Here is a 26,222-nt window from a genome sequence, read left to right on the forward strand (position 1 = left end):
AAACCATATAACAAAGATGGTTTTCTACTCTTTTTGTTGCTGAAAACTTAGTAGGGTTAATCTGCAATACCAAAGCAATTCTAGTTTAAGCCCTCAAATACTGAGTTGGCCAGGGATCGAACCAGGGTCAACTGCCTGGGAATCAATGCTGATGTAAGCATTGATGTCATCTTGGTGAGCATAGTTGCTTTTCAAACAATAAGCGATAGTTTAATTCTAGAACAACTCATTGTATTTTGCGTTTAGTGGTGTTTTTAATCTTTATAACTTTTTTCGGTAAGACTTATGCTGTGATTTTTCTTCCTTGTCACACTTTAGCTACCTTTTTTGATTCAAAAAGTTCATTTTTGAGTTTTGGACAACGCCTTGCCTTTTTCTAAATTTTTTTAGCAATTGTCTCTTTCCCAACATTTTCGGTCCTTTCTTTTTTTTAGTTAACACATTAGTAACTTTCACCGACAAAACCAAAGTTGAGCAAATGGACTCATGCGTTGGTGGTATAGTGGTGAGCATAGCTGCTTCCCAAGCAGTTGACCCGGGTTCGATTCCCGGCCAAGGCAACAATTAAGGGTATTTTGTTTTTTTTACTAACACGAAAAACTTTTTGCGGACAATTTTTGTAGTGTTATTGCAGAAAATGTAAAAACACAAGTTGCCGTAAGCGTTGGTGGTATAGTGGTGAGCATAGCTGCCTTCCAAGCAGTTGACCCGGCTTCGATTCCCGGCCAACGCATTGCTTGTTTTTCTCATTTGGTGTTTCGTTATTCTCATTAAACTTTCTTCTTACAGTTTAGCAACCACCAAAATGAGAAAAAAGTAAAGAGAATATTTCTTAGCTTGTTCACCTTTCTCATCTAAACCATATAACAAAGATGGTTTTCTACTCTTTTTGTTGCTGAAAACTTAGTAGGGTTAATCTGCAATACCAAAGCAATTCTAGTTTAAGCCCTCAAATACTGAGTTGGCCAGGGATCGAACCAGGGTCAACTGCCTGGGAATCAATGCTGATGTAAGCATTGATGTCATCTTGGTGAGCATAGTTGCTTTTCAAACAATAAGCGATAGTTTAATTCTAGAACAACTCATTGTATTTTGCGTTTAGTGGTGTTTTTAATCTTTATAACTTTTTTCGGTAAGACTTATGCTGTGATTTTTCTTCCTTGTCACACTTTAGCTACCTTTTTTGATTCAAAAAGTTCATTTTTGAGTTTTGGACAACGCCTTGCCTTTTTCTAAATTTTTTTAGCAATTGTCTCTTTCCCAACATTTTCGGTCCTTTCTTTTTTTTAGTTAACACATTAGTAACTTTCACCGACAAAACCAAAGTTGAGCAGATGGACTCATGCGTTGGTAGTATAGTGGTGAGCATAGCTGCTTCCCAAGCAGTTGACCCGGGTTCGATTCCCGGCCAAGGCAACAATTAAGGGTATTTTGTTTTTTTTACTAACACGAAAAACTTTTTGCGGACAATTTTTGTAGTGTTATTGCAGAAAATGTAAAAACACAAGTTGCCGTAAGCGTTGGTGGTATAGTGGTGAGCATAGCTGCCTTCCAAGCAGTTGACCCGGCTTCGATTCCCGGCCAACGCATTGCTTGTTTTTCTCATTTGGTGTTTCGTTATTCTCATTAAACTTTCTTCTTACAGTTTAGCAACCACCAAAATGAGAAAAAAGTAAAGAGAATATTTCTTAGCTTGTTCACCTTTCTCATCTAAACCATATAACAAAGATGGTTTTCTACTCTTTTTGTTGCTGAAAACTTAGTAGGGTTAATCTGCAATACCAAAGCAATTCTAGTTTAAGCCCTCAAATACTGAGTTGGCCAGGGATCGAACCAGGGTCAACTGCCTGGGAATCAATGCTGATGTAAGCATTGATGTCATCTTGGTGAGCATAGTTGCTTTTCAAACAATAAGCGATAGTTTAATTCTAGAACAACTCATTGTATTTTGCGTTTAGTGGTGTTTTTAATCTTTATAACTTTTTTCGGTAAGACTTATGCTGTGATTTTTCTTCCTTGTCACACTTTAGCTACCTTTTTTGATTCAAAAAGTTCATTTTTGAGTTTTGGACAACGCCTTGCCTTTTTCTAAATTTTTTTAGCAATTGTCTCTTTCCCAACATTTTCGGTCCTTTCTTTTTTTTAGTTAACACATTAGTAACTTTCACCGACAAAACCAAAGTTGAGCAAATGGACTCATGCGTTGGTAGTATAGTGGTGAGCATAGCTGCTTCCCAAGCAGTTGACCCGGGTTCGATTCCCGGCCAAGGCAACAATTAAGGGTATTTTGTTTTTTTTACTAACACGAAAAACTTTTTGCGGACAATTTTTGTAGTGTTATTGCAGAAAATGTAAAAACACAAGTTGCCGTAAGCGTTGGTGGTATAGTGGTGAGCATAGCTGCCTTCCAAGCAGTTGACCCGGCTTCGATTCCCGGCCAACGCATTGCTTGTTTTTCTCATTTGGTGTTTCGTTATTCTCATTAAACTTTCTTCTTACAGTTTAGCAACCACCAAAATGAGAAAAAAGTAAAGAGAATATTTCTTAGCTTGTTCACCTTTCTCATCTAAACCATATAACAAAGATGGTTTTCTACTCTTTTTGTTGCTGAAAACTTAGTAGGGTTAATCTGCAATACCAAAGCAATTCTAGTTTAAGCCCTCAAATACTGAGTTGGCCAGGGATCGAACCAGGGTCAACTGCCTGGGAATCAATGCTGATGTAAGCATTGATGTCATCTTGGTGAGCATAGTTGCTTTTCAAACAATAAGCGATAGTTTAATTCTAGAACAACTCATTGTATTTTGCGTTTAGTGGTGTTTTTAATCTTTATAACTTTTTTCGGTAAGACTTATGCTGTGATTTTTCTTCCTTGTCACACTTTAGCTACCTTTTTTGATTCAAAAAGTTCATTTTTGAGTTTTGGACAACGCCTTGCCTTTTTCTAAATTTTTTTAGCAATTGTCTCTTTCCCAACATTTTCGGTCCTTTCTTTTTTTTAGTTAACACATTAGTAACTTTCACCGACAAAACCAAAGTTGAGCAAATGGACTCATGCGTTGGTGGTATAGTGGTGAGCATAGCTGCTTCCCAAGCAGTTGACCCGGGTTCGATTCCCGGCCAAGGCAACAATTAAGGGTATTTTGTTTTTTTTACTAACACGAAAAACTTTTTGCGGACAATTTTTGTAGTGTTATTGCAGAAAATGTAAAAACACAAGTTGCCGTAAGCGTTGGTGGTATAGTGGTGAGCATAGCTGCCTTCCAAGCAGTTGACCCGGCTTCGATTCCCGGCCAACGCATTGCTTGTTTTTCTCATTTGGTGTTTCGTTATTCTCATTAAACTTTCTTCTTACAGTTTAGCAACCACCAAAATGAGAAAAAAGTAAAGAGAATATTTCTTAGCTTGTTCACCTTTCTCATCTAAACCATATAACAAAGATGGTTTTCTACTCTTTTTGTTGCTGAAAACTTAGTAGGGTTAATCTGCAATACCAAAGCAATTCTAGTTTAAGCCCTCAAATACTGAGTTGGCCAGGGATCGAACCAGGGTCAACTGCCTGGGAATCAATGCTGATGTAAGCATTGATGTCATCTTGGTGAGCATAGTTGCTTTTCAAACAATAAGCGATAGTTTAATTCTAGAACAACTCATTGTATTTTGCGTTTAGTGGTGTTTTTAATCTTTATAACTTTTTTCGGTAAGACTTATGCTGTGATTTTTCTTCCTTGTCACACTTTAGCTACCTTTTTTGATTCAAAAAGTTCATTTTTGAGTTTTGGACAACGCCTTGCCTTTTTCTAAATTTTTTTAGCAATTGTCTCTTTCCCAACATTTTCGGTCCTTTCTTTTTTTTAGTTAACACATTAGTAACTTTCACCGACAAAACCAAAGTTGAGCAGATGGACTCATGCGTTGGTAGTATAGTGGTGAGCATAGCTGCTTCCCAAGCAGTTGACCCGGGTTCGATTCCCGGCCAAGGCAACAATTAAGGGTATTTTGTTTTTTTTACTAACACGAAAAACTTTTTGCGGACAATTTTTGTAGTGTTATTGCAGAAAATGTAAAAACACAAGTTGCCGTAAGCGTTGGTGGTATAGTGGTGAGCATAGCTGCCTTCCAAGCAGTTGACCCGGCTTCGATTCCCGGCCAACGCATTGCTTGTTTTTCTCATTTGGTGTTTCGTTATTCTCATTAAACTTTCTTCTTACAGTTTAGCAACCACCAAAATGAGAAAAAAGTAAAGAGAATATTTCTTAGCTTGTTCACCTTTCTCATCTAAACCATATAACAAAGATGGTTTTCTACTCTTTTTGTTGCTGAAAACTTAGTAGGGTTAATCTGCAATACCAAAGCAATTCTAGTTTAAGCCCTCAAATACTGAGTTGGCCAGGGATCGAACCAGGGTCAACTGCCTGGGAATCAATGCTGATGTAAGCATTGATGTCATCTTGGTGAGCATAGTTGCTTTTCAAACAATAAGCGATAGTTTAATTCTAGAACAACTCATTGTATTTTGCGTTTAGTGGTGTTTTTAATCTTTATAACTTTTTTCGGTAAGACTTATGCTGTGATTTTTCTTCCTTGTCACACTTTAGCTACCTTTTTTGATTCAAAAAGTTCATTTTTGAGTTTTGGACAACGCCTTGCCTTTTTCTAAATTTTTTTAGCAATTGTCTCTTTCCCAACATTTTCGGTCCTTTCTTTTTTTTAGTTAACACATTAGTAACTTTCACCGACAAAACCAAAGTTGAGCAAATGGACTCATGCGTTGGTGGTATAGTGGTGAGCATAGCTGCTTCCCAAGCAGTTGACCCGGGTTCGATTCCCGGCCAAGGCAACAATTAAGGGTATTTTGTTTTTTTTACTAACACGAAAAACTTTTTGCGGACAATTTTTGTAGTGTTATTGCAGAAAATGTAAAAACACAAGTTGCCGTAAGCGTTGGTGGTATAGTGGTGAGCATAGCTGCCTTCCAAGCAGTTGACCCGGCTTCGATTCCCGGCCAACGCATTGCTTGTTTTTCTCATTTGGTGTTTCGTTATTCTCATTAAACTTTCTTCTTACAGTTTAGCAACCACCAAAATGAGAATATTTCTTAGCTTGTTCACCTTTCTCATCTAAACCATATAACAAAGATGGTTTTCTACTCTTTTTGTTGCTGAAAACTTAGTAGGGTTAATCTGCAATACCAAAGCAATTCTAGTTTAAGCCCTCAAATACTGAGTTGGCCAGGGATCGAACCAGGGTCAACTGCCTGGGAATCAATGCTGATGTAAGCATTGATGTCATCTTGGTGAGCATAGTTGCTTTTCAAACAATAAGCGATAGTTTAATTCTAGAACAACTCATTGTATTTTGCGTTTAGTGGTGTTTTTAATCTTTATAACTTTTTTCGGTAAGACTTATGCTGTGATTTTTCTTCCTTGTCACACTTTAGCTACCTTTTTTGATTCAAAAAGTTCATTTTTGAGTTTTGGACAACGCCTTGCCTTTTTCTAAATTTTTTTAGCAATTGTCTCTTTCCCAACATTTTCGGTCCTTTCTTTTTTTTAGTTAACACATTAGTAACTTTCACCGACAAAACCAAAGTTGAGCAAATGGACTCATGCGTTGGTGGTATAGTGGTGAGCATAGCTGCTTCCCAGGCTCGATTCCTGGCCAAGGCAACAATTAAGGGTATTTTTTTTTTTTACTAACACGAAAAACTTTTTGCGGACAATTTTTGTAGTGTTATTGCAGAAAATGTAAAAACACAACAAGTTGCCGTAAGCGTTGGTGGTATAGTGGTGAGCATAGCTGCCTTCCAAGCAGTTGACCCGGCTTCGATTCCCGGCCAACGCATTGCTTGTTTTTCTCATTTGGTGTTTCGTTATTCTCATTAAACTTTCTTCTTACAGTTTAGCAACCACCAAAATGAGAAAAAAGTAAAGAGAATATTTCTTAGCTTGTTCACCTTTCTCATCTAAACCATATAACAAAGATGGTTTTCTACTCTTTTTGTTGCTGAAAACTTAGTAGGGTTAATCTGCAATACCAAAGCAATTCTAGTTTAAGCCCTCAAATACTGAGTTGGCCAGGGATCGAACCAGGGTCAACTGCCTGGGAATCAATGCTGATGTAAGCATTGATGTCATCTTGGTGAGCATAGTTGCTTTTCAAACAATAAGCGATAGTTTAATTCTAGAACAACTCATTGTATTTTGCATTTAGTGGTGTTTTTAATCTTTATAACTTTTTTCGGTAAGACTTATGCTGTGATTTTTCTTCCTTGTCACACTTTAGCTACCTTTTTTGATTCAAAAAGTTCATTTTTGAGTTTTGGACAACGCCTTGCCTTTTTCTAAATTTTTTTAGCAATTGTCTCTTTCCCAACATTTTCGGTCCTTTCTTTTTTTTAGTTAACACATTAGTAACTTTCACCGACAAAACCAAAGTTGAGCAAATGGACTCATGCGTTGGTGGTATAGTGGTGAGCATAGCTGCTTCCCAAGCAGTTGACCCGGGTTCGATTCCCGGCCAAGGCAACAATTAAGGGTATTTTGTTTTTTTTACTAACACGAAAAACTTTTTGCGGACAATTTTTGTAGTGTTATTGCAGAAAATGTAAAAACACAAGTTGCCGTAAGCGTTGGTGGTATAGTGGTGAGCATAGCTGCCTTCCAAGCAGTTGACCCGGCTTCGATTCCCGGCCAACGCATTGCTTGTTTTTCTCATTTGGTGTTTCGTTATTCTCATTAAACTTTCTTCTTACAGTTTAGCAACCACCAAAATGAGAAAAAAGTAAAGAGAATATTTCTTAGCTTGTTCACCTTTCTCATCTAAACCATATAACAAAGATGGTTTTCTACTCTTTTTGTTGCTGAAAACTTAGTAGGGTTAATCTGCAATACCAAAGCAATTCTAGTTTAAGCCCTCAAATACTGAGTTGGCCAGGGATCGAACCAGGGTCAACTGCCTGGGAATCAATGCTGATGTAAGCATTGATGTCATCTTGGTGAGCATAGTTGCTTTTCAAACAATAAGCGATAGTTTAATTCTAGAACAACTCATTGTATTTTGCGTTTAGTGGTGTTTTTAATCTTTATAACTTTTTTCGGTAAGACTTATGCTGTGATTTTTCTTCCTTGTCACACTTTAGCTACCTTTTTTGATTCAAAAAGTTCATTTTTGAGTTTTGGACAACGCCTTGCCTTTTTCTAAATTTTTTTAGCAATTGTCTCTTTCCCAACATTTTCGGTCCTTTCTTTTTTTTAGTTAACACATTAGTAACTTTCACCGACAAAACCAAAGTTGAGCAAATGGACTCATGCGTTGGTAGTATAGTGGTGAGCATAGCTGCTTCCCAAGCAGTTGACCCGGGTTCGATTCCTGGCCAAGGCAACAATTAAGGGTATTTTGTTTTTTTTACTAACACGAAAAACTTTTTGCGGACAATTTTTGTAGTGTTATTGCAGAAAATGTAAAAACACAAGTTGCCGTAAGCGTTGGTGGTATAGTGGTGAGCATAGCTGCCTTCCAAGCAGTTGACCCGGCTTCGATTCCCGGCCAACGCATTGCTTGTTTTTCTCATTTGGTGTTTCGTTATTCTCATTAAACTTTCTTCTTACAGTTTAGCAACCACCAAAATGAGAAAAAAGTAAAGAGAATATTTCTTAGCTTGTTCACCTTTCTCATCTAAACCATATAACAAAGATGGTTTTCTACTCTTTTTGTTGCTGAAAACTTAGTAGGGTTAATCTGCAATACCAAAGCAATTCTAGTTTAAGCCCTCAAATACTGAGTTGGCCAGGGATCGAACCAGGGTCAACTGCCTGGGAATCAATGCTGATGTAAGCATTGATGTCATCTTGGTGAGCATAGTTGCTTTTCAAACAATAAGCGATAGTTTAATTCTAGAACAACTCATTGTATTTTGCGTTTAGTGGTGTTTTTAATCTTTATAACTTTTTTCGGTAAGACTTATGCTGTGATTTTTCTTCCTTGTCACACTTTAGCTACCTTTTTTGATTCAAAAAGTTCATTTTTGAGTTTTGGACAACGCCTTGCCTTTTTCTAAATTTTTTTAGCAATTGTCTCTTTCCCAACATTTTCGGTCCTTTCTTTTTTTTAGTTAACACATTAGTAACTTTCACCGACAAAACCAAAGTTGAGCAAATGGACTCATGCGTTGGTGGTATAGTGGTGAGCATAGCTGCTTCCCAAGCAGTTGACCCGGGTTCGATTCCCGGCCAAGGCAACAATTAAGGGTATTTTGTTTTTTTTACTAACACGAAAAACTTTTTGCGGACAATTTTTGTAGTGTTATTGCAGAAAATGTAAAAACACAAGTTGCCGTAAGCGTTGGTGGTATAGTGGTGAGCATAGCTGCCTTCCAAGCAGTTGACCCGGCTTCGATTCCCGGCCAACGCATTGCTTGTTTTTCTCATTTGGTGTTTCGTTATTCTCATTAAACTTTCTTCTTACAGTTTAGCAACCACCAAAATGAGAAAAAAGTAAAGAGAATATTTCTTAGCTTGTTCACCTTTCTCATCTAAACCATATAACAAAGATGGTTTTCTACTCTTTTTGTTGCTGAAAACTTAGTAGGGTTAATCTGCAATACCAAAGCAATTCTAGTTTAAGCCCTCAAATACTGAGTTGGCCAGGGATCGAACCAGGGTCAACTGCCTGGGAATCAATGCTGATGTAAGCATTGATGTCATCTTGGTGAGCATAGTTGCTTTTCAAACAATAAGCGATAGTTTAATTCTAGAACAACTCATTGTATTTTGCGTTTAGTGGTGTTTTTAATCTTTATAACTTTTTTCGGTAAGACTTATGCTGTGATTTTTCTTCCTTGTCACACTTTAGCTACCTTTTTTGATTCAAAAAGTTCATTTTTGAGTTTTGGACAACGCCTTGCCTTTTTCTAAATTTTTTTAGCAATTGTCTCTTTCCCAACATTTTCGGTCCTTTCTTTTTTTTAGTTAACACATTAGTAACTTTCACCGACAAAACCAAAGTTGAGCAAATGGACTCATGCGTTGGTAGTATAGTGGTGAGCATAGCTGCTTCCCAAGCAGTTGACCCGGGTTCGATTCCCGGCCAAGGCAACAATTAAGGGTATTTTGTTTTTTTTACTAACACGAAAAACTTTTTGCGGACAATTTTTGTAGTGTTATTGCAGAAAATGTAAAAACACAAGTTGCCGTAAGCGTTGGTGGTATAGTGGTGAGCATAGCTGCCTTCCAAGCAGTTGACCCGGCTTCGATTCCCGGCCAACGCATTGCTTGTTTTTCTCATTTGGTGTTTCGTTATTCTCATTAAACTTTCTTCTTACAGTTTAGCAACCACCAAAATGAGAAAAAAGTAAAGAGAATATTTCTTAGCTTGTTCACCTTTCTCATCTAAACCATATAACAAAGATGGTTTTCTACTCTTTTTGTTGCTGAAAACTTAGTAGGGTTAATCTGCAATACCAAAGCAATTCTAGTTTAAGCCCTCAAATACTGAGTTGGCCAGGGATCGAACCAGGGTCAACTGCCTGGGAATCAATGCTGATGTAAGCATTGATGTCATCTTGGTGAGCATAGTTGCTTTTCAAACAATAAGCGATAGTTTAATTCTAGAACAACTCATTGTATTTTGCGTTTAGTGGTGTTTTTAATCTTTATAACTTTTTTCGGTAAGACTTATGCTGTGATTTTTCTTCCTTGTCACACTTTAGCTACCTTTTTTGATTCAAAAAGTTCATTTTTGAGTTTTGGACAACGCCTTGCCTTTTTCTAAATTTTTTTAGCAATTGTCTCTTTCCCAACATTTTCGGTCCTTTCTTTTTTTTAGTTAACACATTAGTAACTTTCACCGACAAAACCAAAGTTGAGCAAATGGACTCATGCGTTGGTAGTATAGTGGTGAGCATAGCTGCTTCCCAAGCAGTTGACCCGGGTTCGATTCCCGGCCAAGGCAACAATTAAGGGTATTTTGTTTTTTTTACTAACACGAAAAACTTTTTGCGGACAATTTTTGTAGTGTTATTGCAGAAAATGTAAAAACACAAGTTGCCGTAAGCGTTGGTGGTATAGTGGTGAGCATAGCTGCCTTCCAAGCAGTTGACCCGGCTTCGATTCCCGGCCAACGCATTGCTTGTTTTTCTCATTTGGTGTTTCGTTATTCTCATTAAACTTTCTTCTTACAGTTTAGCAACCACCAAAATGAGAATATTTCTTAGCTTGTTCACCTTTCTCATCTAAACCATATAACAAAGATGGTTTTCTACTCTTTTTGTTGCTGAAAACTTAGTAGGGTTAATCTGCAATACCAAAGCAATTCTAGTTTAAGCCCTCAAATACTGAGTTGGCCAGGGATCGAACCAGGGTCAACTGCCTGGGAATCAATGCTGATGTAAGCATTGATGTCATCTTGGTGAGCATAGTTGCTTTTCAAACAATAAGCGATAGTTTAATTCTAGAACAACTCATTGTATTTTGCGTTTAGTGGTGTTTTTAATCTTTATAACTTTTTTCGGTAAGACTTATGCTGTGATTTTTCTTCCTTGTCACACTTTAGCTACCTTTTTTGATTCAAAAAGTTCATTTTTGAGTTTTGGACAACGCCTTGCCTTTTTCTAAATTTTTTTAGCAATTGTCTCTTTCCCAACATTTTCGGTCCTTTCTTTTTTTTAGTTAACACATTAGTAACTTTCACCGACAAAACCAAAGTTGAGCAAATGGACTCATGCGTTGGTGGTATAGTGGTGAGCATAGCTGCTTCCCAGGCTCGATTCCTGGCCAAGGCAACAATTAAGGGTATTTTTTTTTTTACTAACACGAAAAACTTTTTGCGGACAATTTTTGTAGTGTTATTGCAGAAAATGTAAAAACACAACAAGTTGCCGTAAGCGTTGGTGGTATAGTGGTGAGCATAGCTGCCTTCCAAGCAGTTGACCCGGCTTCGATTCCCGGCCAACGCATTGCTTGTTTTTCTCATTTGGTGTTTCGTTATTCTCATTAAACTTTCTTCTTACAGTTTAGCAACCACCAAAATGAGAAAAAAGTAAAGAGAATATTTCTTAGCTTGTTCACCTTTCTCATCTAAACCATATAACAAAGATGGTTTTCTACTCTTTTTGTTGCTGAAAACTTAGTAGGGTTAATCTGCAATACCAAAGCAATTCTAGTTTAAGCCCTCAAATACTGAGTTGGCCAGGGATCGAACCAGGGTCAACTGCCTGGGAATCAATGCTGATGTAAGCATTGATGTCATCTTGGTGAGCATAGTTGCTTTTCAAACAATAAGCGATAGTTTAATTCTAGAACAACTCATTGTATTTTGCGTTTAGTGGTGTTTTTAATCTTTATAACTTTTTTCGGTAAGACTTATGCTGTGATTTTTCTTCCTTGTCACACTTTAGCTACCTTTTTTGATTCAAAAAGTTCATTTTTGAGTTTTGGACAACGCCTTGCCTTTTTCTAAATTTTTTTAGCAATTGTCTCTTTCCCAACATTTTCGGTCCTTTCTTTTTTTTAGTTAACACATTAGTAACTTTCACCGACAAAACCAAAGTTGAGCAAATGGACTCATGCGTTGGTGGTATAGTGGTGAGCATAGCTGCTTCCCAGGCTCGATTCCTGGCCAAGGCAACAATTAAGGGTATTTTTTTTTTTACTAACACGAAAAACTTTTTGCGGACAATTTTTGTAGTGTTATTGCAGAAAATGTAAAAACACAACAAGTTGCCGTAAGCGTTGGTGGTATAGTGGTGAGCATAGCTGCCTTCCAAGCAGTTGACCCGGCTTCGATTCCCGGCCAACGCATTGCTTGTTTTTCTCATTTGGTGTTTCGTTATTCTCATTAAACTTTCTTCTTACAGTTTAGCAACCACCAAAATGAGAAAAAAGTAAAGAGAATATTTCTTAGCTTGTTCACCTTTCTCATCTAAACCATATAACAAAGATGGTTTTCTACTCTTTTTGTTGCTGAAAACTTAGTAGGGTTAATCTGCAATACCAAAGCAATTCTAGTTTAAGCCCTCAAATACTGAGTTGGCCAGGGATCGAACCAGGGTCAACTGCCTGGGAATCAATGCTGATGTAAGCATTGATGTCATCTTGGTGAGCATAGTTGCTTTTCAAACAATAAGCGATAGTTTAATTCTAGAACAACTCATTGTATTTTGCGTTTAGTGGTGTTTTTAATCTTTATAACTTTTTTCGGTAAGACTTATGCTGTGATTTTTCTTCCTTGTCACACTTTAGCTACCTTTTTTGATTCAAAAAGTTCATTTTTGAGTTTTGGACAACGCCTTGCCTTTTTCTAAATTTTTTTAGCAATTGTCTCTTTCCCAACATTTTCGGTCCTTTCTTTTTTTTAGTTAACACATTAGTAACTTTCACCGACAAAACCAAAGTTGAGCAAATGGACTCATGCGTTGGTGGTATAGTGGTGAGCATAGCTGCTTCCCAGGCTCGATTCCTGGCCAAGGCAACAATTAAGGGTATTTTTTTTTTTACTAACACGAAAAACTTTTTGCGGACAATTTTTGTAGTGTTATTGCAGAAAATGTAAAAACACAAGTTGCCGTAAGCGTTGGTGGTATAGTGGTGAGCATAGCTGCCTTCCAAGCAGTTGACCCGGCTTCGATTCCCGGCCAACGCATTGCTTGTTTTTCTCATTTGGTGTTTCGTTATTCTCATTAAACTTTCTTCTTACAGTTTAGCAACCACCAAAATGAGAAAAAAGTAAAGAGAATATTTCTTAGCTTGTTCACCTTTCTCATCTAAACCATATAACAAAGATGGTTTTCTACTCTTTTTGTTGCTGAAAACTTAGTAGGGTTAATCTGCAATACCAAAGCAATTCTAGTTTAAGCCCTCAAATACTGAGTTGGCCAGGGATCGAACCAGGGTCAACTGCCTGGGAATCAATGCTGATGTAAGCATTGATGTCATCTTGGTGAGCATAGTTGCTTTTCAAACAATAAGCGATAGTTTAATTCTAGAACAACTCATTGTATTTTGCGTTTAGTGGTGTTTTTAATCTTTATAACTTTTTTCGGTAAGACTTATGCTGTGATTTTTCTTCCTTGTCACACTTTAGCTACCTTTTTTGATTCAAAAAGTTCATTTTTGAGTTTTGGACAACGCCTTGCCTTTTTCTAAATTTTTTTAGCAATTGTCTCTTTCCCAACATTTTCGGTCCTTTCTTTTTTTTAGTTAACACATTAGTAACTTTCACCGACAAAACCAAAGTTGAGCAAATGGACTCATGCGTTGGTAGTATAGTGGTGAGCATAGCTGCTTCCCAAGCAGTTGACCCGGGTTCGATTCCCGGCCAAGGCAACAATTAAGGGTATTTTGTTTTTTTTACTAACACGAAAAACTTTTTGCGGACAATTTTTGTAGTGTTATTGCAGAAAATGTAAAAACACAAGTTGCCGTAAGCGTTGGTGGTATAGTGGTGAGCATAGCTGCCTTCCAAGCAGTTGACCCGGCTTCGATTCCCGGCCAACGCATTGCTTGTTTTTCTCATTTGGTGTTTCGTTATTCTCATTAAACTTTCTTCTTACAGTTTAGCAACCACCAAAATGAGAATATTTCTTAGCTTGTTCACCTTTCTCATCTAAACCATATAACAAAGATGGTTTTCTACTCTTTTTGTTGCTGAAAACTTAGTAGGGTTAATCTGCAATACCAAAGCAATTCTAGTTTAAGCCCTCAAATACTGAGTTGGCCAGGGATCGAACCAGGGTCAACTGCCTGGGAATCAATGCTGATGTAAGCATTGATGTCATCTTGGTGAGCATAGTTGCTTTTCAAACAATAAGCGATAGTTTAATTCTAGAACAACTCATTGTATTTTGCGTTTAGTGGTGTTTTTAATCTTTATAACTTTTTTCGGTAAGACTTATGCTGTGATTTTTCTTCCTTGTCACACTTTAGCTACCTTTTTTGATTCAAAAAGTTCATTTTTGAGTTTTGGACAACGCCTTGCCTTTTTCTAAATTTTTTTAGCAATTGTCTCTTTCCCAACATTTTCGGTCCTTTCTTTTTTTTAGTTAACACATTAGTAACTTTCACCGACAAAACCAAAGTTGAGCAAATGGACTCATGCGTTGGTGGTATAGTGGTGAGCATAGCTGCTTCCCAGGCTCGATTCCTGGCCAAGGCAACAATTAAGGGTATTTTTTTTTTTACTAACACGAAAAACTTTTTGCGGACAATTTTTGTAGTGTTATTGCAGAAAATGTAAAAACACAACAAGTTGCCGTAAGCGTTGGTGGTATAGTGGTGAGCATAGCTGCCTTCCAAGCAGTTGACCCGGCTTCGATTCCCGGCCAACGCATTGCTTGTTTTTCTCATTTGGTGTTTCGTTATTCTCATTAAACTTTCTTCTTACAGTTTAGCAACCACCAAAATGAGAAAAAAGTAAAGAGAATATTTCTTAGCTTGTTCACCTTTCTCATCTAAACCATATAACAAAGATGGTTTTCTACTCTTTTTGTTGCTGAAAACTTAGTAGGGTTAATCTGCAATACCAAAGCAATTCTAGTTTAAGCCCTCAAATACTGAGTTGGCCAGGGATCGAACCAGGGTCAACTGCCTGGGAATCAATGCTGATGTAAGCATTGATGTCATCTTGGTGAGCATAGTTGCTTTTCAAACAATAAGCGATAGTTTAATTCTAGAACAACTCATTGTATTTTGCGTTTAGTGGTGTTTTTAATCTTTATAACTTTTTTCGGTAAGACTTATGCTGTGATTTTTCTTCCTTGTCACACTTTAGCTACCTTTTTTGATTCAAAAAGTTCATTTTTGAGTTTTGGACAACGCCTTGCCTTTTTCTAAATTTTTTTAGCAATTGTCTCTTTCCCAACATTTTCGGTCCTTTCTTTTTTTTAGTTAACACATTAGTAACTTTCACCGACAAAACCAAAGTTGAGCAAATGGACTCATGCGTTGGTGGTATAGTGGTGAGCATAGCTGCTTCCCAGGCTCGATTCCTGGCCAAGGCAACAATTAAGGGTATTTTTTTTTTTACTAACACGAAAAACTTTTTGCGGACAATTTTTGTAGTGTTATTGCAGAAAATGTAAAAACACAACAAGTTGCCGTAAGCGTTGGTGGTATAGTGGTGAGCATAGCTGCCTTCCAAGCAGTTGACCCGGCTTCGATTCCCGGCCAACGCATTGCTTGTTTTTCTCATTTGGTGTTTCGTTATTCTCATTAAACTTTCTTCTTACAGTTTAGCAACCACCAAAATGAGAAAAAAGTAAAGAGAATATTTCTTAGCTTGTTCACCTTTCTCATCTAAACCATATAACAAAGATGGTTTTCTACTCTTTTTGTTGCTGAAAACTTAGTAGGGTTAATCTGCAATACCAAAGCAATTCTAGTTTAAGCCCTCAAATACTGAGTTGGCCAGGGATCGAACCAGGGTCAACTGCCTGGGAATCAATGCTGATGTAAGCATTGATGTCATCTTGGTGAGCATAGTTGCTTTTCAAACAATAAGCGATAGTTTAATTCTAGAACAACTCATTGTATTTTGCGTTTAGTGGTGTTTTTAATCTTTATAACTTTTTTCGGTAAGACTTATGCTGTGATTTTTCTTCCTTGTCACACTTTAGCTACCTTTTTTGATTCAAAAAGTTCATTTTTGAGTTTTGGACAACGCCTTGCCTTTTTCTAAATTTTTTTAGCAATTGTCTCTTTCCCAACATTTTCGGTCCTTTCTTTTTTTTAGTTAACACATTAGTAACTTTCACCGACAAAACCAAAGTTGAGCAAATGGACTCATGCGTTGGTGGTATAGTGGTGAGCATAGCTGCTTCCCAAGCAGTTGACCCAGGCTTGATTCCTGGCCAAGGCAACAATTAAGGGTATTTTTTTTTTACTAACACGAAAAACTTTTTGCGGACAATTTTTGTAGTGTTATTGCAGAAAATGTAAAAACACAAGTTGCCGTAAGCGTTGGTGGTATAGTGGTGAGCATAGCTGCCTTCCAAGCAGTTGACCCGGCTTCGATTCCCGGCCAACGCATTGCTTGTTTTTCTCATTTGGTGTTTCGTTATTCTCATTAAACTTTCTTCTTACAGTTTAGCAACCACCAAAATGAGAAAAACGTAAAGAGAATATTTCTTAGCTTGTTCACCTTTCTCATCTAAACCATATAACAAAGATGGTTTTCTACTCTTTTTGTTGCTGAAAACTTAGTAGGGTTAATCTGCAATACCAAAGCAATTCTAGTTTAAGCCCTCAAATACTGAGTTGGCCAGGGATCGAACCAGGGTCAACTGCCTGGGAATCAATGCTGATGTAAGCATTGATGTCATCTTGGTGAGCATAGTTGCTTTTCAAACAATAAGCGATAGTTTAATTCTAGAACAACTCATTGTATTTTGCGTTTAGTGGTGTTTTTAATCTTTATAACTTTTTTCGGTAAGACTTATGCTGTGATTTTTCTTCCTTGTCACACTTTAGCTACCTTTTTTGATTCAAAAAGTTCATTTTTGAGTTTTGGACAACGCCTTGCCTTTTTCTAAATTTTTTTAGCAATTGTCTCTTTCCCAACATTTTCGGTCCTTTCTTTTTTTTAGTTAACACATTAGTAACTTTCACCGACAAAACCAAAGTTGAGCAAATGGACTCATGCGTTGGTGGTATAGTGGTGAGCATAGCTGCTTCCCAGGCTCGATTCCTGGCCAAGGCAACAATTAAGGGTATTTTTTTTTTTACTAACACGAAAAACTTTTTGCGGACAATTTTTGTAGTGTTATTGCAGAAAATGTAAAAACACAACAAGTTGCCGTAAGCGTTGGTGGTATAGTGGTGAGCATAGCTGCCTTCCAAGCAGTTGACCCGGCTTCGATTCCCGGCCAACGCATTGCTTGTTTTTCTCATTTGGTGTTTCGTTATTCTCATTAAACTTTCTTCTTACAGTTTAGCAACCACCAAAATGAGAAAAAAGTAAAGAGAATATTTCTTAGCTTGTTCACCTTTCTCATCTAAACCATATAACAAAGATGGTTTTCTACTCTTTTTGTTGCTGAAAACTTAGTAGGGTTAATCTGCAATACCAAAGCAATTCTAGTTTAAGCCCTCAAATACTGAGTTGGCCAGGGATCGAACCAGGGTCAACTGCCTGGGAATCAATGCTGATGTAAGCATTGATGTCATCTTGGTGAGCATAGTTGCTTTTCAAACAATAAGCGATAGTTTAATTCTAGAACAACTCATTGTATTTTGCGTTTAGTGGTGTTTTTAATCTTTATAACTTTTTTCGGTAAGACTTATGCTGTGATTTTTCTTCCTTGTCACACTTTAGCTACCTTTTTTGATTCAAAAAGTTCATTTTTGAGTTTTGGACAACGCCTTGCCTTTTTCTAAATTTTTTTAGCAATTGTCTCTTTCCCAACATTTTCGGTCCTTTCTTTTTTTTAGTTAACACATTAGTAACTTTCACCGACAAAACCAAAGTTGAGCAAATGGACTCATGCGTTGGTGGTATAGTGGTGAGCATAGCTGCTTCCCAAGCAGTTGACCCAGGCTCGATTCCTGGCCAAGGCAACAATTAAGGGTATTTTTTTTTTACTAACACGAAAAACTTTTTGCGGACAATTTTTGTAGTGTTATTGCAGAAAATGTAAAAACACAAGTTGCCGTAAGCGTTGGTGGTATAGTGGTGAGCATAGCTGCCTTCCAAGCAGTTGACCCGGCTTCGATTCCCGGCCAACGCATTGCTTGTTTTTCTCATTTGGTGTTTCGTTATTCTCATTAAACTTTCTTCTTACAGTTTAGCAACCACCAAAATGAGAAAAACGTAAAGAGAATATTTCTTAGCTTGTTCACCTTTCTCATCTAAACCATATAACAAAGATGGTTTTCTACTCTTTTTGTTGCTGAAAACTTAGTAGGGTTAATCTGCAATACCAAAGCAATTCTAGTTTAAGCCCTCAAATACTGAGTTGGCCAGGGATCGAACCAGGGTCAACTGCCTGGGAATCAATGCTGATGTAAGCATTGATGTCATCTTGGTGAGCATAGTTGCTTTTCAAACAATAAGCGATAGTTTAATTCTAGAACAACTCATTGTATTTTGCGTTTAGTGGTGTTTTTAATCTTTATAACTTTTTTCGGTAAGACTTATGCTGTGATTTTTCTTCCTTGTCACACTTTAGCTACCTTTTTTGATTCAAAAAGTTCATTTTTGAGTTTTGGACAACGCCTTGCCTTTTTCTAAATTTTTTTAGCAATTGTCTCTTTCCCAACATTTTCGGTCCTTTCTTTTTTTTAGTTAACACATTAGTAACTTTCACCGACAAAACCAAAGTTGAGCAAATGGACTCATGCGTTGGTGGTATAGTGGTGAGCATAGCTGCTTCCCAGGCTCGATTCCTGGCCAAGGCAACAATTAAGGGTATTTTTTTTTTTACTAACACGAAAAACTTTTTGCGGACAATTTTTGTAGTGTTATTGCAGAAAATGTAAAAACACAACAAGTTGCCGTAAGCGTTGGTGGTATAGTGGTGAGCATAGCTGCCTTCCAAGCAGTTGACCCGGCTTCGATTCCCGGCCAACGCATTGCTTGTTTTTCTCATTTGGTGTTTCGTTATTCTCATTAAACTTTCTTCTTACAGTTTAGCAACCACCAAAATGAGAAAAAAGTAAAGAGAATATTTCTTAGCTTGTTCACCTTTCTCATCTAAACCATAAAACAAAGATGGTTTTCTACTCTTTTTGTTGCTGAAAACTTAGTAGGGTTAATCTGCAATACCAAAGCAATTCTAGTTTAAGCCCTCAAATACTGAGTTGGCCAGGGATCGAACCAGGGTCAACTGCCTGGGAATCAATGCTGATGTAAGCATTGATGTCATCTTGGTGAGCATAGTTGCTTTTCAAACAATAAGCGATAGTTTAATTCTAGAACAACTCATTGTATTTTGCGTTTAGTGGTGTTTTTAATCTTTATAACTTTTTTCGGTAAGACTTATGCTGTGATTTTTCTTCCTTGTCACACTTTAGCTACCTTTTTTGATTCAAAAAGTTCATTTTTGAGTTTTGGACAACGCCTTGCCTTTTTCTAAATTTTTTTAGCAATTGTCTCTTTCCCAACATTTTCGGTCCTTTCTTTTTTTTAGTTAACACATTAGTAACTTTCACCGACAAAACCAAAGTTGAGCAAATGGACTCATGCGTTGGTGGTATAGTGGTGAGCATAGCTGCTTCCCAGGCTCGATTCCTGGCCAAGGCAACAATTAAGGGTATTTTTTTTTTTACTAACACGAAAAACTTTTTGCGGACAATTTTTGTAGTGTTATTGCAGAAAATGTAAAAACACAACAAGTTGCCGTAAGCGTTGGTGGTATAGTGGTGAGCATAGCTGCCTTCCAAGCAGTTGACCCGGCTTCGATTCCCGGCCAACGCATTGCTTGTTTTTCTCATTTGGTGTTTCGTTATTCTCATTAAACTTTCTTCTTACAGTTTAGCAACCACCAAAATGAGAAAAAAGTAAAGAGAATATTTCTTAGCTTGTTCACCTTTCTCATCTAAACCATATAACAAAGATGGTTTTCTACTCTTTTTGTTGCTGAAAACTTAGTAGGGTTAATCTGCAATACCAAAGCAATTCTAGTTTAAGCCCTCAAATACTGAGTTGGCCAGGGATCGAACCAGGGTCAACTGCCTGGGAATCAATGCTGATGTAAGCATTGATGTCATCTTGGTGAGCATAGTTGCTTTTCAAACAATAAGCGATAGTTTAATTCTAGAACAACTCATTGTATTTTGCGTTTAGTGGTGTTTTTAATCTTTATAACTTTTTTCGGTAAGACTTATGCTGTGATTTTTCTTCCTTGTCACACTTTAGCTACCTTTTTTGATTCAAAAAGTTCATTTTTGAGTTTTGGACAACGCCTTGCCTTTTTCTAAATTTTTTTAGCAATTGTCTCTTTCCCAACATTTTCGGTCCTTTCTTTTTTTTAGTTAACACATTAGTAACTTTCACCGACAAAACCAAAGTTGAGCAAATGGACTCATGCGTTGGTGGTATAGTGGTGAGCATAGCTGCTTCCCAAGCAGTTGACCCAGGCTTGATTCCTGGCCAAGGCAACAATTAAGGGTATTTTTTTTTTACTAACACGAAAAACTTTTTGCGGACAATTTTTGTAGTGTTATTGCAGAAAATGTAAAAACACAAGTTGCCGTAAGCGTTGGTGGTATAGTGGTGAGCATAGCTGCCTTCCAAGCAGTTGACCCGGCTTCGATTCCCGGCCAACGCATTGCTTGTTTTTCTCATTTGGTGTTTCGTTATTCTCATTAAACTTTCTTCTTACAGTTTAGCAACCACCAAAATGAGAAAAACGTAAAGAGAATATTTCTTAGCTTGTTCACCTTTCTCATCTAAACCATATAACAAAGATGGTTTTCTACTCTTTTTGTTGCTGAAAACTTAGTAGGGTTAATCTGCAATACCAAAGCAATTCTAGTTTAAGCCCTCAAATACTGAGTTGGCCAGGGATCGAACCAGGGTCAACTGCCTGGGAATCAATGCTGATGTAAGCATTGATGTCATCTTGGTGAGCATAGTTGCTTTTCAAACAATAAGCGATAGTTTAATTCTAGAACAACTCATTGTATTTTGCGTTTAGTGGTGTTTTTAATCTTTATAACTTTTTTCGGTAAGACTTATGCTGTGATTTTTCTTCCTTGTCACACTTTAGCTACCTTTTTTGATTCAAAAAGTTCATTTTTGAGTTTTGGACAACGCCTTGCCTTTTTCTAAATTTTTTTAGCAATTGTCTCTTTCCCAACATTTTCGGTCCTTTCTTTTTTTTAGTTAACACATTAGTAACTTTCACCGACAAAACCAAAGTTGAGCAAATGGACTCATGCGTTGGTGGTATAGTGGTGAGCATAGCTGCTTCCCAGGCTCGATTCCTGGCCAAGGCAACAATTAAGGGTATTTTTTTTTTTACTAACACGAAAAACTTTTTGCGGACAATTTTTGTAGTGTTATTGCAGAAAATGTAAAAACACAACAAGTTGCCGTAAGCGTTGGTGGTATAGTGGTGAGCATAGCTGCCTTCCAAGCAGTTGACCCGGCTTCGATTCCCGGCCAACGCATTGCTTGTTTTTCTCATTTGGTGTTTCGTTATTCTCATTAAACTTTCTTCTTACAGTTTAGCAACCACCAAAATGAGAAAAAAGTAAAGAGAATATTTCTTAGCTTGTTCACCTTTCTCATCTAAACCATATAACAAAGATGGTTTTCTACTCTTTTTGTTGCTGAAAACTTAGTAGGGTTAATCTGCAATACCAAAGCAATTCTAGTTTAAGCCCTCAAATACTGAGTTGGCCAGGGATCGAACCAGGGTCAACTGCCTGGGAATCAATGCTGATGTAAGCATTGATGTCATCTTGGTGAGCATAGTTGCTTTTCAAACAATAAGCGATAGTTTAATTCTAGAACAACTCATTGTATTTTGCGTTTAGTGGTGTTTTTAATCTTAATAACTTTTTTCGGTAAGACTTATGCTGTGATTTTTCTTCCTTGTCACACTTTAGCTACCTTTTTTGATTCAAAAAGTTCATTTTTGAGTTTTGGACAACGCCTTGCCTTTTTCTAAATTTTTTTAGCAATTGTCTCTTTCCCAACATTTTCGGTCCTTTCTTTTTTTTAGTTAACACATTAGTAACTTTCACCGACAAAACCAAAGTTGAGCAAATGGACTCATGCGTTGGTGGTATAGTGGTGAGCATAGCTGCTTCCCAAGCAGTTGACCCAGGCTCGATTCCTGGCCAAGGCAACAATTAAGGGTATTTTTTTTTTACTAACACGAAAAACTTTTTGCGGACAATTTTTGTAGTGTTATTGCAGAAAATGTAAAAACACAAGTTGCCGTAAGCGTTGGTGGTATAGTGGTGAGCATAGCTGCCTTCCAAGCAGTTGACCCGGCTTCGATTCCCGGCCAACGCATTGCTTGTTTTTCTCATTTGGTGTTTCGTTATTCTCATTAAACTTTCTTCTTACAGTTTAGCAACCACCAAAATGAGAAAAACGTAAAGAGAATATTTCTTAGCTTGTTCACCTTTCTCATCTAAACCATATAACAAAGATGGTTTTCTACTCTTTTTGTTGCTGAAAACTTAGTAGGGTTAATCTGCAATACCAAAGCAATTCTAGTTTAAGCCCTCAAATACTGAGTTGGCCAGGGATCGAACCAGGGTCAACTGCCTGGGAATCAATGCTGATGTAAGCATTGATGTCATCTTGGTGAGCATAGTTGCTTTTCAAACAATAAGCGATAGTTTAATTCTAGAACAACTCATTGTATTTTGCGTTTAGTGGTGTTTTTAATCTTTATAACTTTTTTCGGTAAGACTTATGCTGTGATTTTTCTTCCTTGTCACACTTTAGCTACCTTTTTTGATTCAAAAAGTTCATTTTTGAGTTTTGGACAACGCCTTGCCTTTTTCTAAATTTTTTTAGCAATTGTCTCTTTCCCAACATTTTCGGTCCTTTCTTTTTTTTAGTTAACACATTAGTAACTTTCACCGACAAAACCAAAGTTGAGCAAATGGACTCATGCGTTGGTGGTATAGTGGTGAACATAGCTGCTTCCCAGGCTCGATTCCTGGCCAAGGCAACAATTAAGGGTATTTTTTTTTTACTAACACGAAAAACTTTTTGCGGACAATTTTTGTAGTGTTATTGCAGAAAATGTAAAAACACAACAAGTTGCCGTAAGCGTTGGTGGTATAGTGGTGAGCATAGCTGCCTTCCAAGCAGTTGACCCGGCTTCGATTCCCGGCCAACGCATTGCTTGTTTTTCTCATTTGGTGTTTCGTTATTCTCATTAAACTTTCTTCTTACAGTTTAGCAACCACCAAAATGAGAAAAAAGTAAAGAGAATATTTCTTAGCTTGTTCACCTTTCTCATCTAAACCATAAAACAAAGATGGTTTTCTACTCTTTTTGTTGCTGAAAACTTAGTAGGGTTAATCTGCAATACCAAAGCAATTCTAGTTTAAGCCCTCAAATACTGAGTTGGCCAGGGATCGAACCAGGGTCAACTGCCTGGGAATCAATGCTGATGTAAGCATTGATGTCATCTTGGTGAGCATAGTTGCTTTTTCAAACAATAAGCGATAGTTTAATTCTAGAACAACTCATTGTATTTTGCGTTTAGTGGTGTTTTTAATCTTTATAACTTTTTTCGGTAAGACTTATGCTGTGATTTTTCTTCCTTGTCACACTTTAGCTACCTTTTTTGATTCAAAAAGTTCATTTTTGAGTTTTGGACAACGCCTTGCCTTTTTCTAAATTTTTTTAGCAATTGTCTCTTTCCCAACATTTTCGGTCCTTTCTTTTTTTTAGTTAACACATTAGTAACTTTCACCGACAAAACCAAAGTTGAGCAAATGGACTCATGCGTTGGTGGTATAGTGGTGAGCATAGCTGCTTCCCAAGCAGTTGACCCAGGCTCGATTCCTGGCCAAGGCAACAATTAAGGGTATTTTTTTTTTACTAACACGAAAAACTTTTTGCGGACAATTTTTGTAGTGTTATTGCAGAAAATGTAAAAACACAAGTTGCCGTAAGCGTTGGTGGTATAGTGGTGAGCATAGCTGCCTTCCAAGCAGTTGACCCGGCTTCGATTCCCGGCCAACGCATTGCTTGTTTTTCTCATTTGGTGTTTCGTTATTCTCATTAAACTTTCTTCTTACAGTTTAGCAACCACCAAAATGAGAAAAAAGTAAAGAGAATATTTCTTAGCTTGTTCACCTTTCTCATCTAAACCATATAACAAAGATGGTTTTCTACTCTTTTTGTTGCTGAAAACTTAGTAGGGTTAATCTGCAATACCAAAGCAATTCTAGTTTAAGCCCTCAAATACTGAGTTGGCCAGGGATCGAACCAGGGTCAACTGCCTGGGAATCAATGCTGATGTAAGCATTGATGTCATCTTGGTGAGCATAGTTGCTTTTCAAACAATAAGCGATAGTTTAATTCTAGAACAACTCATTGTATTTTGCGTTTAGTGGTGTTTTTAATCTTTATAACTTTTTTCGGTAAGACTTATGCTGTGATTTTTCTTCCTTGTCACACTTTAGCTACCTTTTTTGATTCAAAAAGTTCATTTTTGAGTTTTGGACAACGCCTTGCCTTTTTCTAAATTTTTTTAGCAATTGTCTCTTTCCCAACATTTTCGGTCCTTTCTTTTTTTTAGTTAACACATTAGTAACTTTCACCGACAAAACCAAAGTTGAGCAAAGTTGAGCAAAACCAAAGTTGAGCAAATGGTATAGTGGTGAGCATAGCTGCTTCCCAAGCAGTTGACCCGGGTTCGATTCCCGGCCAAGGCAACAATTAAGGGTATTTTGTTTTTTTTACTAACACGAAAAACTTTTTGCGGACAATTTTTGTAGTGTTATTGCAGAAAATGTAAAAACACAAGTTGCCGTAAGCGTTGGTGGTATAGTGGTGAGCATAGCTGCCTTCCAAGCAGTTGACCCGGCTTCGATTCCCGGCCAACGCATTGCTTGTTTTTCTCATTTGGTGTTTCGTTATTCTCATTAAACTTTCTTCTTACAGTTTAGCAACCACCAAAATGAGAAAAAAGTAAAGAGAATATTTCTTAGCTTGTTCACCTTTCTCATCTAAACCATATAACAAAGATGGTTTTCTACTCTTTTTGTTGCTGAAAACTTAGTAGGGTTAATCTGCAATACCAAAGCAATTCTAGTTTAAGCCCTCAAATACTGAGTTGGCCAGGGATCGAACCAGGGTCAACTGCCTGGGAATCAATGCTGATGTAAGCATTGATGTCATCTTGGTGAGCATAGTTGCTTTTCAAACAATAAGCGATAGTTTAATTCTAGAACAACTCATTGTATTTTGCGTTTAGTGGTGTTTTTAATCTTTATAACTTTTTTCGGTAAGACTTATGCTGTGATTTTTCTTCCTTGTCACACTTTAGCTACCTTTTTTGATTCAAAAAGTTCATTTTTGAGTTTTGGACAACGCCTTGCCTTTTTCTAAATTTTTTTAGCAATTGTCTCTTTCCCAACATTTTCGGTCCTTTCTTTTTTTTAGTTAACACATTAGTAACTTTCACCGACAAAACCAAAGTTGAGCAAATGGACTCATGCGTTGGTAGTATAGTGGTGAGCATAGCTGCTTCCCAAGCAGTTGACCCGGGTTCGATTCCCGGCCAAGGCAACAATTAAGGGTATTTTGTTTTTTTTACTAACACGAAAAACTTTTTGCGGACAATTTTTGTAGTGTTATTGCAGAAAATGTAAAAACACAAGTTGCCGTAAGCGTTGGTGGTATAGTGGTGAGCATAGCTGCCTTCCAAGCAGTTGACCCGGCTTCGATTCCCGGCCAACGCATTGCTTGTTTTTCTCATTTGGTGTTTCGTTATTCTCATTAAACTTTCTTCTTACAGTTTAGCAACCACCAAAATGAGAAAAAAGTAAAGAGAATATTTCTTAGCTTGTTCACCTTTCTCATCTAAACCATATAACAAAGATGGTTTTCTACTCTTTTTGTTGCTGAAAACTTAGTAGGGTTAATCTGCAATACCAAAGCAATTCTAGTTTAAGCCCTCAAATACTGAGTTGGCCAGGGATCAAACCAGGGTCAACTGCCTGGGAATCAATGCTGATGTAAGCATTGATGTCATCTTGGTGAGCATAGTTGCTTTTCAAACAATAAGCGATAGTTTAATTCTAGAACAACTCATTGTATTTTGCGTTTAGTGGTGTTTTTAATCTTTATAACTTTTTTCGGTAAGACTTATGCTGTGATTTTTCTTCCTTGTCACACTTTAGCTACCTTTTTTGATTCAAAAAGTTCATTTTTGAGTTTTGGACAACGCCTTGCCTTTTTCTAAATTTTTTTAGCAATTGTCTCTTTCCCAACATTTTCGGTCCTTTCTTTTTTTTAGTTAACACATTAGTAACTTTCACCGACAAAACCAAAGTTGAGCAAATGGACTCATGCGTTGGTGGTATAGTGGTGAGCATAGCTGCTTCCCAAGCAGTTGACCCGGGTTCGATTCCCGGCCAAGGCAACAATTAAGGGTATTTTGTTTTTTTTACTAACACGAAAAACTTTTTGCGGACAATTTTTGTAGTGTTATTGCAGAAAATGTAAAAACACAAGTTGCCGTAAGCGTTGGTGGTATAGTGGTGAGCATAGCTGCCTTCCAAGCAGTTGACCCGGCTTCGATTCCC

General features: G+C 37.2%; 17 non-coding genes across 17 annotated transcripts; all 17 read left to right on the plus strand.

Annotated features, from left to right (window-relative positions):
• Positions 1-488: 488 nt before the first annotated feature.
• On the plus strand, positions 489-560 carry TRNAG-CCC (transfer RNA glycine (anticodon CCC)). Its single transcript has one exon. It is a non-coding gene; the product is annotated as a tRNA-Gly (tRNA).
• A 784-nt stretch (positions 561-1,344) lies between these two features.
• On the plus strand, positions 1,345-1,416 carry TRNAG-CCC (transfer RNA glycine (anticodon CCC)). The gene has a single exon. It is a non-coding gene; the product is annotated as a tRNA-Gly (tRNA).
• A 784-nt stretch (positions 1,417-2,200) lies between these two features.
• TRNAG-CCC (transfer RNA glycine (anticodon CCC)) lies at positions 2,201-2,272 on the plus strand. The gene has a single exon. It is a non-coding gene; the product is annotated as a tRNA-Gly (tRNA).
• A 784-nt stretch (positions 2,273-3,056) lies between these two features.
• On the plus strand, positions 3,057-3,128 carry TRNAG-CCC (transfer RNA glycine (anticodon CCC)). The gene has a single exon. It is a non-coding gene; the product is annotated as a tRNA-Gly (tRNA).
• Positions 3,129-3,912: 784 nt separating this feature from the next.
• Positions 3,913-3,984, plus strand: TRNAG-CCC (transfer RNA glycine (anticodon CCC)). The gene has a single exon. It is a non-coding gene; the product is annotated as a tRNA-Gly (tRNA).
• A 784-nt stretch (positions 3,985-4,768) lies between these two features.
• Positions 4,769-4,840, plus strand: TRNAG-CCC (transfer RNA glycine (anticodon CCC)). The gene has a single exon. It is a non-coding gene; the product is annotated as a tRNA-Gly (tRNA).
• Positions 4,841-6,455: 1,615 nt separating this feature from the next.
• TRNAG-CCC (transfer RNA glycine (anticodon CCC)) lies at positions 6,456-6,527 on the plus strand. The gene has a single exon. It is a non-coding gene; the product is annotated as a tRNA-Gly (tRNA).
• A 784-nt stretch (positions 6,528-7,311) lies between these two features.
• TRNAG-CCC (transfer RNA glycine (anticodon CCC)) lies at positions 7,312-7,383 on the plus strand. The gene has a single exon. It is a non-coding gene; the product is annotated as a tRNA-Gly (tRNA).
• Positions 7,384-8,167: 784 nt separating this feature from the next.
• On the plus strand, positions 8,168-8,239 carry TRNAG-CCC (transfer RNA glycine (anticodon CCC)). The gene has a single exon. It is a non-coding gene; the product is annotated as a tRNA-Gly (tRNA).
• Positions 8,240-9,023: 784 nt separating this feature from the next.
• On the plus strand, positions 9,024-9,095 carry TRNAG-CCC (transfer RNA glycine (anticodon CCC)). The gene has a single exon. It is a non-coding gene; the product is annotated as a tRNA-Gly (tRNA).
• Positions 9,096-9,879: 784 nt separating this feature from the next.
• TRNAG-CCC (transfer RNA glycine (anticodon CCC)) lies at positions 9,880-9,951 on the plus strand. Its single transcript has one exon. It is a non-coding gene; the product is annotated as a tRNA-Gly (tRNA).
• Positions 9,952-13,250: 3,299 nt separating this feature from the next.
• TRNAG-CCC (transfer RNA glycine (anticodon CCC)) lies at positions 13,251-13,322 on the plus strand. The gene has a single exon. It is a non-coding gene; the product is annotated as a tRNA-Gly (tRNA).
• Positions 13,323-17,477: 4,155 nt separating this feature from the next.
• On the plus strand, positions 17,478-17,549 carry TRNAG-CCC (transfer RNA glycine (anticodon CCC)). Its single transcript has one exon. It is a non-coding gene; the product is annotated as a tRNA-Gly (tRNA).
• A 4,166-nt stretch (positions 17,550-21,715) lies between these two features.
• On the plus strand, positions 21,716-21,787 carry TRNAG-CCC (transfer RNA glycine (anticodon CCC)). The gene has a single exon. It is a non-coding gene; the product is annotated as a tRNA-Gly (tRNA).
• A 1,625-nt stretch (positions 21,788-23,412) lies between these two features.
• On the plus strand, positions 23,413-23,484 carry TRNAG-CCC (transfer RNA glycine (anticodon CCC)). Its single transcript has one exon. It is a non-coding gene; the product is annotated as a tRNA-Gly (tRNA).
• Positions 23,485-25,131: 1,647 nt separating this feature from the next.
• TRNAG-CCC (transfer RNA glycine (anticodon CCC)) lies at positions 25,132-25,203 on the plus strand. Its single transcript has one exon. It is a non-coding gene; the product is annotated as a tRNA-Gly (tRNA).
• Positions 25,204-25,987: 784 nt separating this feature from the next.
• On the plus strand, positions 25,988-26,059 carry TRNAG-CCC (transfer RNA glycine (anticodon CCC)). The gene has a single exon. It is a non-coding gene; the product is annotated as a tRNA-Gly (tRNA).
• The last annotated feature ends 163 nt before the right edge of the window (positions 26,060-26,222 follow it).

This window comes from Dendrobates tinctorius, unplaced genomic scaffold (genome assembly GCF_039654945.1).
Source record: "Dendrobates tinctorius isolate UK_male_01 unplaced genomic scaffold, ASM3965494v1 ptg000251l, whole genome shotgun sequence".
Taxonomy (NCBI): Eukaryota; Metazoa; Chordata; class Amphibia; order Anura; family Dendrobatidae; genus Dendrobates; species Dendrobates tinctorius.